At 32.8% G+C, this 16,525-nt stretch overlaps 1 long non-coding RNA gene across 3 annotated transcripts in view; it reads right to left on the bottom strand.

Moving 5' to 3' along the window:
* Positions 1 to 16,525, bottom strand: part of LOC106016068 (uncharacterized) — a 193,050-nt gene that overhangs the window by 9,734 nt on the left and 166,791 nt on the right. For 2 of the 3 annotated variants that reach the window (XR_011809039.1, XR_005265792.2), the window contains 2 exons: positions 7,827 to 7,858; positions 1,143 to 1,225 (listed from right to left, as the gene is read on the bottom strand). This is a non-coding gene — a long non-coding RNA (uncharacterized lncRNA). The remainder of the gene's footprint in view (positions 1 to 1,142; positions 1,226 to 7,826; positions 7,859 to 16,525) is intronic. The other variant, XR_011809038.1, reaches the window with a different exon arrangement.

Genomic DNA, 16,525 nt, shown 5'->3' with positions numbered 1-16,525 from the left:
ATATTTAGTAGTAGCTTATGGAAGAAACAGCAGGTGCATTATACATAAAAAGTAAGCAGTTATTCTGCATCAGATTCCCCTTCTTGCTTTGATTAACCATCAAGCACAATAGAAAAGCGGTATACAACACACACTCAATTCCAATACACAGATACAACATTCAATACAGTAATAAATTAGCATAGGACTTTGTGTACTTTTTTACATTACTTATCTGATTTTCTAGTATAGCTGTAGAGGACATGCCTGAATATTTCAAAAGCAATCCTTCCTCAAAATCTCTACACTTGTTTTCAGTTATAACTTAAAATACATTTTATTTTACTCTTATATCATAGAGATGTTGTGGAGATAGCCTGCTTTTAAAGGAGATTTACTCTTAGTTTGCTTTATCTGGATAAGCTGAAGAACATCTTAATAGATTGTTTTACTGAATCACAAAGTTTATGGCACATACATTCTGTCTAACTTCTAGATCTCTAACAGATACCTAGATATCTACCATATATCAATAATGGACCTCTGGAGATTGAGATTTTAGAGGAGAAAAGCCTTCAAATCAAACTGCAAGAGGTATTAAAACAACAGCATTGAAATGAACACAGGAATACCCTGGAAAAAGTCATTCCTCAACTTTATTTACTTACAGGGGCATCACACAACTTAAATGATGTGCTGAAAACAACTTATAAAAGAAAGAAAGGGAACAAACCTAAAAACAACATCAAAAAACAGACTACATTGAGCAGTATTTTCAGTCTGTAAGTTCTTTTTGTTGACAATTATTATTATTTTTTTTTTTTTTTTTTTTTAATTTAAATGGAAATTACTTATGCTTAATTAGGCCATCATTTGGAGGAATGTCATATGGTATGAATAACTAACTTTTCAGTAAGCTAAAAACGCATAAATGTATGTCAGGTACTGATACTTAAATTCATATTGTTCCATGGAAGTATATCCATAACACTTAACCACTTAGAGCTGACTGACAATGGCTTCATCATATGACTGATTATAGACATCCCAAGGATATGCATGCCATGAGAAGCATATAAAAAAAGTTGCTTAACATACTTGTAAAAATTCTCCCACGTGCATCGTGTAATCCGTCTTGTGAGGTTGCAAGAATATAACCTTACCCATTTCACTGAAGGTTTCTTTGGTCACAGCAGGTGTCCACTGCATTGTCAATCCTCCTGAGTGAAATAGCTGTTAAAAATAACTAAAAAAAATAAATAAAATATCAGACATTGCTGCTGTCTCTATATAAATCTGGAACACAGAAAGAATTTCAGTATGCCATAGCCTAAACAGGATAAATAAAAAGATAGGGAAAAAATATTCCTTAAAATAGTCTTTTATTTCCTCAAAACTGTTAAAATCTAGGGAAGGTGAGTGGTTTTTTATTTTTTTATTTTTTTTCCTGGAAATGAAAACAGAAAATTTTTGACAGGGTATGTTTTCACTTAGATTTCTAATCTGTCCAGAGAAGATATTATACAGCTTGAAGATAGTTCATTTTATGAAATTTTCTGATAGTTCATTTCTGAACCCTTGTAAATCATTTTTATAACTGTGCCTTCACTTCTTTTTTCATGTGTACAGTGACAGTGCATAGTGAGACTTTACATATAAAATCCTATAAATTCAGTAAACCTAAATTTTTAAACACACTGTTTATATTCAATATTTACTTTAAGTTTCATAACTAACATTATTACTGATTTCTAGGACTGGAAAACTATTACTTATTTTATCTTTCCTCACAGGGCCACTAAGAACACTTTATTTACATTCTGCTTCATGTCCTAGTATTGTTGGTGGCTTTCTACAGAGGTTTACTTTCTACACTTAAAGGAAGAGATAGGTCAGATGTATTTCAGTAAAACAAGAGCTTAGAAAAAGAGATAGCATAGAGTTAGAAATGAAACACTGAAATCACCAGATTGTTGCTGCTATACCTCTGACCTATGCCAAACTTCTTGCCAAACTGAAACATCTGTATCTTAAAATATTTGTTCTGAGCAGAACTTTTATTATCAGCTTAAAAACTGTGATTTATTTTATTTTACTGAAAGCATGAGAAAAGTTATGTTTAACACTTTATTTTCTATGTAGAACTTTGTAAAAGTAAAACTGGCTTCACCTGATGCTTATATCAGCAATCTTGTTTCAGAGCTGTTGGAAACATTATCACTAAAAAGCCAGCAACAAAGGCAAGGAGGCAACCAGGCATACACATGTACAATTCTGGTTAAACTTATTACAATGATCACAAATACAAGAGTTACTTTCAAATATACTGAAAATCCAGGATTCTCATGTTTTAGTCTACATGCAGAAATGTTCTGCTGACTACTGGCTGATTTACTAGCAGTAGCTCTGCTACTGTAGAAGGCAATGTTGATTAAGATACAGCTGTATCCTTCACTATGAGTAGGATGCTTTTAAGACTCAAGTGTGTCCATTCAACTGCTGTAATAAATCATCTATTCAAATGAATGGACTACCAGAACACATCAGCTGTATTTGCATTTATCAGCATTAAAAAACTTTTAATTAATTTGTGTTCACCGTACCCATGCTAAAATATATTTTAATTTGTTATTATGCAGATTAAGCTTTGCATCAATATTTAAAAGTGTACTTCAACTGTCACCACTATAAATAAATCCAAGACACAGCAGAAACAGTACAGTAAGGGTGAAAAAAGACATAATTCTTTCAAGACAACTCTTCAAAATACCAAAAATAAGCACATTCTTTATCTGAAGGCTAAAATTCCAGTCTTGGATAAAAGCCTATGACCTTGGATTAAACTTTCACCTTGATCTTCCAGGCAACAAAAGCCTTAAACCAAGTTCATTCAAAACCTACTCTATAATACAAAAGCTTTCATAAAGTTGTCAAAATTTGTAGAACTCAGAAATAACATATATCAGGACTCCCATTAACATATGCAGGAGAGAGAAAATCAAGTCACCCAAATACCATCACATGGACAAAGACTGACGAACATATTCTGCTTCTCTGTATTTTGATAGAGGACAGATAACAAAACATTTCATAACTCTCTTGTCCATTTTCATGCTTTTTCAGGAAAAAAATACCTACCTGTGCAACTGAAGGCATTTATACTCCATTGAGGGGAATAGAAAAAAAAAAGTTATGCTATGCCATTCCATCCTAATCTCCAGATTTATATTAATTGACCTCGGCTGTGGTGGTGGTGCAGTGGTTTCTGTGGTGAAACTCTTATCTGAATCCCTGATGTTACCCCCTTCCCTACAAAAAGATTCAAAGAGATTCATTTTGTTTAACTTTGAAAAAACAAACAAACAACAATGGAAAAGTTCCCAGTTGTGTTCTAAATATGGTGCAAGTTGTCACATGCCACATAGTATGTGCTCTTGCTTCTGGAGCTAATTGTCTGTTTGTGAAAGACAGAATAAAATATCACCCATCACATATGCTGCTACTTACAATTTTGTTCGTTTGTTTGTTTTGGTAAGTTTATCTGCTTTCCACAAATAAGTGAAAACTTCCTTGGTGACATTAAAACTGTCACACTGAATACCTGGCAAAGAGTCTTAAATGCAGAAGGCAGAATTTAACAGTAGTAGTCAATAGTCAGACTGGTAACAAAAGAATCAATTTTATTTATTTCATTTAATCTGCTTCTGACTAGAACAGTGACCTGAGGTGCTTTAGATAACTTGTCTCTTGCATAAACCATTCTCATTTGGCCTCCCAAACTGTAAATTACTACTTTTTTTGAGTCTTATTTCAAGTGATAGCCATGTTTAAATTATTTAGAATGAAATCAACACAATAAATAGGCAAAACATTTGAAATATATTCTCTCCTTTCTAGAATATTCCTTCTTTGACCAGTCTAGTCCACTAAAGTGGACAGGAAAGTTAACGGTCTTTACATGGTGCTTGACTGTAATCACATCTGCAGGCTCATGGCCATAGATATGATTAATTTATCATCATTCAGAATGTCACAACTGACTTATCTACTTATTTCCATGTGCCTGAAAAAGCCTTAAATAATCATGAAATCTACCTTTAAAACTCACAGACATCTGAAAATATATGAACTGTTATATTGAGTCCTTCTGACCTGAACAATACACAATATGAATATAGCAGGATTTCTGAGCTGAGTTTCGAACATCACACACACATCGTAAGAATGACATTATTTTCTTCAAAACATCACTATTTTTAGGGACATTGTCATTTTTAATGACCTATTACCATAACTGTAACACCTCTCTATCACTGTAAATAAATTGGGCATGTAAATCCAAAAAGAAATTATAGAGACACAAAATAAAATTGAGTTTGACAACTAAATTTTACTGGACATTTTGAGGAAGGACTTAAATGTTTGAGAAATACATAATATAGAAATACGGTTACTTTTTGTAAGAAAGACTCATGTGAAATTAGATTGAGTATGGGCTGAGAAAAAGTAGTTTATAGACTGCTGCAGATAATGATATAAATAGAAATATTAATTTATGCTCTGCCTAGGAATTTCTACCTCAAATGTTACCATGCTTTGTAGCAGGTGACCAAATTTAATGAGACAGATGGTAAAAACAGCTGTGACATTTTAAGAGATTGTCTTTCACCATCCTATTACATTGGACATATTTGGGCATATTGTCCAAAGGTGCAGAAATGCCCTGTTAATACCTAAGTTAAAGATGAATGGAATTAGTCTGAACAGACACTAAAAATGTTTTGAATCAATTCAGCCAACTTTGCATGAAAGCAGATAATGAATGTTCATAAACTTTGTTCTTCCAACCAAGTGGTGGTGTCAATAACCTCCAAATGGAGGAGTAAAAACAGACTAACTAATTAACAGGTTTCACTGACATGGGATCTTCTGTGGTGCATGAATACTGTCTGAGATTAAAAGAAATTTCCCAGTTAAATAAATCAAGATGAAAAGGTAATGGTTTACAGTTTTGATTGAATAACTTTGAAAAGAGTTTATCAAGTGTCTTTTTCCCCCCTCTGATCATTTAAATGAGCAAGTTGCTTTTAAAGCAACTAACTGTACCCTTACTTCATTCACAGAACTCCCTTTGAAATAGCAATGTGAAGAAAAGAACAACGTAAAATAGGTTTAATGTACAAATAAATATTGAATATTTTTCAATTTTTTTTTAATTTTAATTATACACTTATTAAAAGTTAAGTGTTCTGTCATATGGTGAAAAAGAAATTATAACCATCAATCATCTTATTTCAACAGCATGTGTTTTATATTTTTACATTTGTCTAAGCAGAATGCTTGAGAAAACATTACCTGTTCCCAGTTCAGTCATTTTTCATTTTATTTTTTGTTTAGCTGTATCCTTTGTAAATCTTTAGCATCTCCCCTATTCTGTTTGCATTCTACTTTAAACTCATTTTTCTTCTAGTTTTATTTTCCCCTTGGCTTCGTCATGAAAGTTTGACACTGAAAATTCATTTCAATCATTTAAAATGTATGCTATTCCATGTACTGTAGCAGCATGGAGAGAAATATAACATTTGAATTAGCATAGGGAGAAACTATTAAATTCAGCAAACTACTTATAATAATACAATAAAAAAATTTCCAAGCAGCAGTCTGAAGGAAAATGTTGTTTCATACCTTAATTTATCATTTCAACCAGAAAACTTTAATCATTAACAGAAGGCTTTAATGCTATGATGTGAGTGGTAAAGGTAGCATGTAGGTGCAATTATTTTACAGCTAAGAGAGATTATTTTTAAATATTATACGTTAATTTTTCTTTTATCTAATTTTCTCTTTCTCCTATGGTATGTTTTCCAATACATCCCTTCATTCCAATCTGCATGGAAAGCAGAGAATTCCTCTTAATAATAGGTAACGTAGACTGGAAAAACAAGTAGGTTGAGTTGTAACATAAGACATTTAAATAAAAAAATAAGCACTCCAATTCACTGATGCTTATTCTCACCTTAACTGATTCTTTTTACTTCTGCAAAAGAGGACTAAACCTTTAGAAAAAGGACTTGTTCACTATGTTTCTTCTAGTCATGTTGAAAGTATCCCAATCTCAAGTCTACACAAGAAATTAGGTGTGTACAATCAAAGAGAAATATTAAGTAAGTTGAACATTTTTGGAAAGATTCATATAATTATATATAAATAAACACATAAGAAGTTTGGTTTCAATAGAAACAGTAATATATTGATAAATTAACAGTATTAGAAAATAAGCATCAATTTTTTTTTATTATTTTTTTTTAATTTCCCCAGAGGCAGTACCTGTTAAAAAGATGTCTAAAAACATTTACAAGATGCTAAAAAAATTGTCGTTATAATAAAAATATTCATTTTCAGTCTTCATTGATGAGTATCCTTAGGTTTAAATCTTCCCCAATTATTAAAGGTATATATAACAATGTTTTATTAACAACAGCTCCTGTGCTGTGTATTTTATATGGTTTTGGGCTGATACATAATTAAAAATAATTAAAATAAATAAATAATCATTCTTCTGGGCTTTCTATATATTTCTGTGTGTTTAACAAACTGAAGGATTATATAAGCATTCATTTTAAATGTGTGAATGTGTGAGATGTTTTTTGTGTGTGTATGGATGCATGAGTGTGTTTGTTGACACACATGTCTAGCAATTTCTGTGTAAAACAGTGGACGCCTTTGTATGTAGTATTATAATGCATTCATAAGTTTTGAAGTAGTCACAGAAGATTTAATAACAGGAGACAGAAATATTTTGTCCTAAGGCAGTTCACCACCACAAATATTATTTTATCATCCTTGTTGAAATATTCTTTTGTTCCTGGAGTATAGTGTATATTTGTAGTTGAAACACAACGTTTCCTTAAAAGGAAAATATCTTCACATTAGGAAAGGAATTAAACAGTCTTAATGCAGGTAAGAATATCATCCTTCTCCCTTTCCTCTAAAACCAAAACAAAACACAACCAACCAAATCAAACCAAACCAATCCACAAAATATAAATGCCTACCATAAAGTAAGCGTTCAGTAAAACAAAATAAAATTGAAGTGAAATGTCTGGCATAGGATGAAAGAGCCTGTGTAATGGTAGTTAAAGCATAATATCTTTAAGCCTGAGGATAAAATGAAGTGCAGATGTGTCACTCTTTGAATAAAAACAAACTAATGGTTTTGCTATAGAATCATAACTACAAGGTTTGTAGGAGCAGATAAGATTATATCAGTTTTTATGTGCTGTTTAAGGTGTATCATGGTTTCTTGCTGAACTTGTCTTTGGATTAAGAAGCTCTCAATTTCAAAAGTGCTGTCAAATATTCCAAATGCTGACTTTACTTTTCTAATTAAGAATCATAATACATGGCTTCTACGTACTTTTTTGTTTGTTTGTTTGTTTGTTTTTTTATGGGAGGCTTTTTTTTTTTTCTCTTTAATTTACACAGGATCTGAAACCACATACAGTGGTACATCTTATATTCCATAATTTCTCATTCTTCTTGAAAGCATTCATCTTACTTTTGTATAACTGCCCAATAACCAATATTTTGCACTATATCTAACCGTATCATCACCTTTTCAGAAATAAGTGAGGATAAGGGAAATGGTCTTGCTGTAAAGGAAGCTATTCTTTTTTAAAGGTCCTGTACATGAAGAATTGGATATGGCTGTTCCACAGACTTCCTGAGCTACCTGGGACAATTAGGGGAGGCCACTGCATTTACAAATTGCCACTGAGTAACAGCTAACAACCTCAGAATTACAGCATCAAACCATATTACATTTTACACACAGTTACAATCTTCACCTTTTTCCTCTGTGTCCCTGATCCAAGGTGTGCTAGAGGAGAGAAAAAAAACATATTAACATATAAGCGTACAGAATCAGAAGATTCATTCGTAGAAAATTACCCTCCTATGTACAGCAGCTTGAACACACTTACTTAAATGTCCTCCTGGGAGAGTTCAGGCATGTAAAGAGGCAACTGTCCTTTTACTCCCCCCAGACATCCACATCCATTTATCTACTTTCATATTTTCTACACGTAGAGATGTTTTTCATTTATATTAAGTCTGCATTAATAATTCTTCACTTTGTCATAGTTTTCAAGTTAAGAGCAGGTAAAACAGGCAAGAGGACTGCATGTTTGTACCATTTACACTACCTGATGCTGCTATAATATGCTGTCTCAAATGCATGACTGAATAAAGGGAGAAAGTCTGGGAATACAAAAGATAATGTTCTAGTTGTGAAGAATGGTTTCCATTTTCTGTACATTTAATTTTTATGTTACAGAAAATAATATTGCAGTAAAGAATTCTTAGACATATAAATTTACATAGAGAGAAAGAAAAATGTTCCATGCAGAATGTGACAAGCAAAATTTTCAGTAGGAAAAGAATGCGCAAAAGTTAAATAATTTTTCTTTTCAAAATGATGCTTATTTTCATTAATTTTCTTTTTGTAGTCACATTAGCTGTAGAAAGAAAAAAGGCTACACTCTGTTAATCAGCATAAGCTGGAAACACAATATTAATGCTTGTTACAAACAGAAAACTGAAAATCTCTGTGTTCCCGCAATAGCAATATTCAACATTCAAATGTCATAAATGTATCTTAAAGAGGCAGAAAAGCATAATTTCTCAACATACTTTCACTATTAAAATCAGAATTATGCATTGGCAACATATTTAACAGTTCTTATTGCTTCTGCTTAGAAGAAAACTGATTATGCTGATAGAGTAGGGGGAGAGTTTTCCAAATCACTGTCTGATTTTTCTTAAGAATTGAACTAAGCATAGTAGCAGCATTTTATAAAATCTCATGATAAAATTGCATTATAATTTGCAAAACAAGTTTGACCTTCTTTTTTTTTTCCATTTTATTTCAAAACCTACTCAGTCGTATCATTACTGTTATAATAAAAATCTACTTTCTAAATATCATAAAATAGCCTAATATTGTGCAGCAGTGTAAGTTTTAGTCCTGCTTATGTAGTAAATTTTTTATTGTTCCCTGGAATTTTAGTTTTTGTCTAATAGCAGGGAACAAAACCACAAGCAGGGTTAAAAAAAAAAAAAAAAAAAAAAGTACAATGTTAAATCAGTTAGAGAAGTGAAAATATATTTCCTGCAACTCATTGTCTGAATCCAATTCACAGAAAGCACACAACATTCTTTTCTTGCTGAATCTATTCAAATTCAAACTCAAATTTGAATATCATTAACTTCTCCAAGCATCCAGGAAGAGCTGTTTCAGAAAGAAGGGGAAAATGGGAAAGAGAAAGTGAACTAGTCCAAATTATTTCCACTTCATTCACTTGATTCTCTCCAAATAAACAGTCCAACTCTTTACACACTATTAATTAGCATTGGGATGTGATCTGTGTTTCATATGAGAATTTGGAAACAACACTAGATTTTTCTATGTGTACAAACTTCTGCAGAAAGTCTGCAGTACTGTAGGCTAGACTGGAGCCTTTGGCTGTTTATCGATGAAGGTGGGTAAGAGGAATAAACTGTATGACATTGAAATTTCTCCATCACTGTTAAGAATAAGAGCAGAGAACAACCATACTCTAAAAATCACTCCCTAGAGAAAGAAAACAACACCAACATAGAAAAGAAGAAAAAACAAACAAACAAACAAAAAAATCATAAGACATTCTTTATAAAGTTGAGTCTTCTCAGAATGAAATGAAAACAAAGAAACAAAAGCCTGAGTATAGAATATCATGAATGAATATGTTAAATGAAAGCGATACAGTCACACAGAGAAGATGCAAAAGGCAAGAGTTGTTCCTTGCCTGCTCTATTCCAAACCTGTTTGATGGTTTGGATAACAGTCACAAGGGATGCTACTGTTCCCTCACTTCTGATAGAAAAGCACTCACATTGTTTACTATTGTCAATTTCCTCTCTTGCTCCAAGAGAACTAGAGCAGCATGACTCCTAGAGAGACACTAAACCTAACTCAGGATTAGAAGGGAAAATGATGAGTATCCCCTATCTATTATTTTCTTTTCCTCCTTCATTGCTTTTCTTTTACCTTATTGTTTATAGCTTAGTTAGTGCTGAAGTCATCCAGCCAAATAGCATTTTCTGATCTACAAAATACAAAATGTATTTATAATTTCTCTTAGATTTGGAGAATGAATCATTCCACACAAAAAAATGGATTTGTTAAAGCATACTCCTGAGACCCTTTGGTAGTTATCATTGAACTGTATTTTAACATACAATAGAATACTTTGAAAAGTTTTTATTTTTCTAGTAAGTGTTCTCTGCAACAGTTTTAACAGCAGTAGTAATTCAGGTCAGTTTTTTCTTCCTTTTTTACTTGTCTTCTACAAATATGCTCTTTCAGTCATTTTACATGGAAATTGTTCCATGCAGCAACTGAAGTTTTCTTTCAATATTCAACTAAACCTTTGTGAAGAAGTATGAGGTGGGGCAACTTGAGCCAGATATTTACAGTTCCATGAATTTCTGTAGAGAATAATTTCTAGGGATAGATTAAAAAAATGCAAAAAGGAAAACTATTAAAAATGTAGTTTATGAATTTATATCAAAATTACTGTTCTCAATTCATTAGTAATGTATCTGTCTAGAGGAGTGTTGGTTTGTGGAGATGATTGTTGATTCTTTAGTCTGTTTTGCTTTGTCTTGTTTCCAACAAAAAAATTAGATTCTCAACTGAGCTTTTGAGCTTTATAAAATGTCCTTTTTTTTTTTTTTTTTTTTTTTTTTTTGAGTGCTCCCACCATCAATAGGTATTGCTATTGACAGCTTTTATGTAGCTGGTTTAAATTGTAAGAACAGAAACTGCAAGAGTACAAAATAAACACTCAAAACTATGAAAGACATTTTCAAAAGGGTTTTACCACTGTTGCATTTGATAAAAACACGCCAAATAGCATGAGAAAAGGATACAAATGTAAGAGCAAGACAAAAAAGTAAAAGTGTACCGAGTTAATGAATCATTAGAAAAATAGCCTGGTCTCAATTGTCTGATATATCTCATGGAAATTATTTCCAGTAAGGTGTAGAATTTTAATTCTAGTGTATGCAGAAATAGCACCACCAGAAAATGAGGCTCACTTTAGCCAGAAGTTAAAATGGATTTGTGTCATTTAATTACCTACAATTTACTAATAGCACATGGCCTCCCAACGCTTCAAATCAGGCCTTGTCCATGATTTGCTAGAAAAGCTAATATGGTTTTAAAGCAATAAAAAAATAAGAATAAATATCCAACAGGAATATCCAACAGCATGCAGTAGATAGCTGTACTTACTGTGACTAGTTTCATTCTGTAACCTTTTCTTCATAACTTCTACACTCCAAATTATATGTTTAGTGTTTATATGTATCTGAACTTGCCCAAAGAGAGGTTGGCTCCAGCAGAGAAAGCTGGATAGGGAGAAGACCACTTATGTCTCCAAGGAAGTGCTGAGTATCATCAAGGGAGTATCAGTGGGATTGGCTGGAGAACTGACAAGAGAAACCCAGTGCTGAAGCTGGAGCTCCTGCACCAGTCTATGCAGACACAATGGGTGGCAGGAGGAATTATTATTATTTTTTTTTTTACAATTTTAAAAATACAATTTACAAATACAATTTAGGTTAACTTGAACCTTATGCCTTTTGGTCTTTTGGGGGAGTTTCTCCAAGTGGAATCTTAAACATGTATTCTGCAGCAGTAGCTAAATCAATATCACATTTTTATGTATGCACAGATGCAGAGAAAGACTACTGTTAAGACAGTGTGCTCACAAAGGATTAAAAATGGGGGGGGACCGTGCACCTTTATGAAATGATGATGACAAAGATGGCTATTAACAGAATATTTCTGTAAGTGATAAGTTCAGGCAAAATGGCAATTTCCTTCACATGTCCTAAAAGGAGGGGGCAGAGTAAAAATCAGCTAACTCTTCTCTTCATTTGTTTCTGTCTCAATCATATTAGTTTGAGTTCCGCTAACATACCACTTGAAATGCTTTCCTACTCTTTATAATGGAAGTAGCACTGTTACCAATTTCACTGGCTTGCAAGTATTTTTTGCAAGTATTACTGAATTAGTTCCTGTAATACTGGTCCCTTTAACTTACTGATGCATTTCGGGTTTTTGAACAGGTATTTTCTTATATTTTTTATGCCTTTGATGTTATTTTTCTGGCTTGCTAACATCACTTTCTTTATTGTTAACTGATTTCCATTATTTTCCCTTCCATCCTCTATAACTTCATGCCATTTGCAATGAAGTTGCTGAACACTGATCATACCTCTTTTACATCTGTTGCTTTTCCCTACAGTAAGAATCATTTTTATCCATCCATTTTCTGCTGTATTTCTTCATCCCCTTGCCTTCGACAACAAACACAGTACCATTTTTTCCTGTCTCCTTTCTCTTTATCAACAGAAGTAATCTAGATTTTGGTTTAGCATCAAAGACCTAAATAAAACACATCATCAGGAAGTAACTTGCTACAGTGGTACATAATTGTTCTTTATTTCAGTCTGCTTTAATATCATATCACTCCAAATTACTTATCCTTCTTCTCTCAAATAAATAAATAAATAAATAAATCTGTGTATGTCAACTTAGATTCATGCCACTTGTGAGAGTATTCTGGAAAATACTTTACTTTTTCTTTCTGAAGAAGTAACTTCTTTTATAAAAGTATAAAATTTTTGATTTGTGCAGAAAAATATCTCCCTGTTTGCTTTATTATTTCTTTTCAATTTTTCAGGAAAAGTCTATTCTAAATTCAAAATCAAGTTTTCTCTGATTAGCTGTTATAACTGAGTAGTCTTTTGGAATTCTACACTGCACCTTTTCTGTGGAAATGAAAAACTTCCATAACTGTGTAAAATAAAACTTTCCACTTTATATAACCTAAAAAGATTATGCTGACATATGCTTATTTTTTCCCCTCAACAAGACTACTTTGACCATTGGTTCTTTTTGCAAAGAATGGATATTAAGATTATTAATACTACAACTCAAATCAAATACAAAGTTATCAGTCACCATCAGAGAACACAGAAATCACACCTTTGTTTTGTTAGATGCAGTACAAAAACCAGAAAGATAGTGTGTTGTACCACAACTTTTCAATGTAGAGACATGGCAAATACAGAAAAAATATCAATCAAAAATCAGTAAACTTCATGCTTAGTCATATACTTCTATTTTTCTCTTGTTTTCTCGATCCTAGAATAATTTATTCAAATGGCTATATATTTACTCAAACAAAGCTTTCTCCCTGAGTGACTTTCTTTATTTCTACTTCCATATTTACAAGTGGATGTAAATGTATATTGCTTGCTTTATCCAACTCAGTCAAATGTTTTGATTTCTAGATTAATCTTTAAGGTTTACACTAGATTACAGGTACAGCTGGATTTAAAAGAAAGTTCCCTTAGTTTCAATACAGACACTGATTTTGTATTAATGGAAATTGGGGTAAAAGTCTAATTCAGGAATTAACTAATTTTATTATTACTAACAAAACACAAAGGACAAAAGTAAACAATCTTACCTAAACCATAAGCTTCTGCAACTGTAACAAAATAAAGAAGTAACAATATAAATCATGCATATTGAGATGTACCTTTTTTCTACTTTCTTGATAATAGTATTTTAGGTAACTCCACAATTACATTTCAGAAAACCTACTGTAGTAATACTTGAAATGCAACTAGACTGTAGTTTCAAAATACTAAACTGTAATTTGAGATTCCATTAACTGTCAACTTCTTCTAATTAGACTAACAGTCAGTGAGAGTCAAACTTGTAAGTTACACAACTGAAAAAGAGAGGGAGAGAAGTGTATTTAACAACCTCACTGGTAAGGGGCATTAAGAGAGAGAAGTACAGAGCAGGAGAGTGGAGGCATGCACTGGGGAAGGCTCTAAACATAAAAATAAAAGAAGGATGAAAAAAGTAGAGCTCAAATTCCACCATTGTCTTCCTAAGAAAACAAGAATTGAATGTGGTGTGCAGAGATGTTATAGTGTAGAAGGTTATATATTGGACACACACACACAAAAATAAAAATAAAATACTTGCAGATAAATCAGTTGTACAAATGTGATATTAAATAGTTAATTTTAAAACGTGTTTTGTGAGGTTTTATTATGTTACTCTGATTAACTGAGTTTCTAATGAGAATCTACTTTTTATTAAAAATAATGAAAGCAGGGATTTAATAGAGGAAATGAATAGCATAGAGGTGAGTCTTTATTATCAGCAAGTTGAACAAACTTAAAAAAATAATCTGAGTTTAAAAAGAGATTTTTAATGTTTCTTAAATCTATTCTACAGAGGAACCCTACTACTTTTGTTTCAAAGAAGCTTAGCAGCATTTTTTATTGTTGTTTCAGTCATAAGATTCTTCTCTTTCTGTATGGTCCTTCATATTGAAAAACAATGAAATTCTAAGTATACATAGTTTCCTTGGCAGTTTAAATTATTCCAAGTTGTCTAATGCTAACATGTCGTATGGAAATAGATACTTCATTGCAATTCTTGAAAGAGAGCTGTGGAAAAAGATGAGAAGTAGCACTGTTGAGGAACGTATTTTTTCTTAGTACCCAGGGATCATATTTTCGTAGAATTTGTATATCTTAAATCTGAACTGTACAATCTAAGAAGAAAATTTATATTCCACAACTAATAACGTATAACTGTGCAAGTTATAATTACTGGAACTAAGAGAAGCTACGGTATGGAAAACGGGCTATTGCCCAGTAAAATTAAGTACTTCTATCTGATTTCCAATATTTATACCTAACATGTTCACCATTCAAAGGTGCTTATCTGTAGTTAGCTCTTGAAACGATGCTCCTTCAGTGCTGGCACCCACATCAATTGTCCAGTTTGCTTACAGCATAGTCTGTTTCTACCAGCACTTCTGTTCAAATTGTAAAGGATAAACTGGCTCTTCTACCTGCACACTCATCACCACCAAGCCCCCCCAAAAAGCCATTTAGTTCCACATGATATGACTTGAGGCCTTACTTTTCCTAAGGTGCTGGAAAAGATCCTGCCACTAGAGCCTCAGGACATTGCCAGCTATGGTAACTGATATGCGGTGTGAACGGGCTGCTCATAACTTTCCTATGACTGGTTAATACATCGCAAATGGCTGAAGAGAGAACCCTGAAAGTAGTATAAGAACAAGCTCAAAGCAAATTTCCAGCTGTGTTGCATTAGTTCCACTCCCTGGAAGACTGCCTGCTTCAGTGTACCAGGTGAAGTGGTGTCATCAAAATAAGTGTACAGGATTTGACTAGCACAGAGCAGCACAACAGGAAGCTGTGCAAGAGGAAAGCTCTATCTAATATGCTTCTTTTGTGGCTCACAAGCCATGCATTTCTCGTAAAACAAGCTGCAAAACCTCCGTGTTTGGCTTAATGTGTATTGTTTCCTTTAGCTTTCCTTCAGAGGCAGTAGCACTAACAGCACCAGGCATCTGGGACAAACACTGAAGTATAGGATCTCTCAGTCAACATGTATTAAGTGGATTGCCTTAAAATCTTGTAGATTCTGAGCAGTTTTACAGATTTGGGGAAGTTTAAGAAAATCTCTTCTGCTACTAGAGAAGATTCACCAAGAGTAGGAAATCACATATATTTCCAGATCTTAACATGGAGTAGAAAGGCAGGAGAATGATTGAGCAAGTGATTTAAAAAAAAATAAATGAATAATAAGAAAGGCCATATAAAGTTGCTCTGAAACTCACCTCTCCTTAACGGACAGAATAGTAATTGCACAAGTGCAAAAACCAGGACAGCTGACTGCACTGATTTGAAATCCACCTTTTTTTTTCTCACATTATATACAATTCCTCAAATTGCCATTGTTTTCCACCAGTTTTAGGCTTTTGTAGCCTCTGTGACAGTGATGCTATATACCAACTTAAAACTAAAATGATTCAGTGGCTGATGGGGTCCTGAAATGTTTTCACTGCCATATACAACCCCCTGTACATGTATGCATGAAGTAAGCAGATATAGATAAATTATGAACACAGATGTTCTGTCTCCCCAAGCCTTTTCTACATGGTGTTGTGGTAAACAGTGCATAATAGTGTGCATTATTTTGCCAGACTGAAATGCCATAATCTAACATGAGTATTTAGTTCTTATCAATTATCACTAGAGAGGAAATAGTACTAGAAAACTTCAAAATGCTAAAGACTGTTGCTGATACAAATACCAATGTCAATTATTGTTTAATCAAAACACAACCATCACAACCAAAAACAGTGCCTAGAACTATCCAAGTAGAAAATGAGGGGTAGCAAGATTCTCGTAAGATAAAACAAACATGGGAAATCAGATAACAAATATACAGTGAATGTAAAGCGTGCTTACACTTGAAGAGTATCTCAGCATAAATACAACCACTTAGGTAAATGGACTTTAAGATATATGACAAAACTGCTTATCTTAGGGTACTTGATTGACTGATAAGCTTTAGAAATGTGAGAGCTGATGA

This window comes from Anas platyrhynchos, chromosome 4 (assembly GCF_047663525.1).
Source record: "Anas platyrhynchos isolate ZD024472 breed Pekin duck chromosome 4, IASCAAS_PekinDuck_T2T, whole genome shotgun sequence".
In the NCBI taxonomy this organism is placed as follows: domain Eukaryota; kingdom Metazoa; phylum Chordata; class Aves; order Anseriformes; family Anatidae; genus Anas; species Anas platyrhynchos.
The sequence above is the reverse complement of the archived record's forward strand: the minus strand, read 5'-3'. Positions and strand labels throughout refer to the sequence as shown.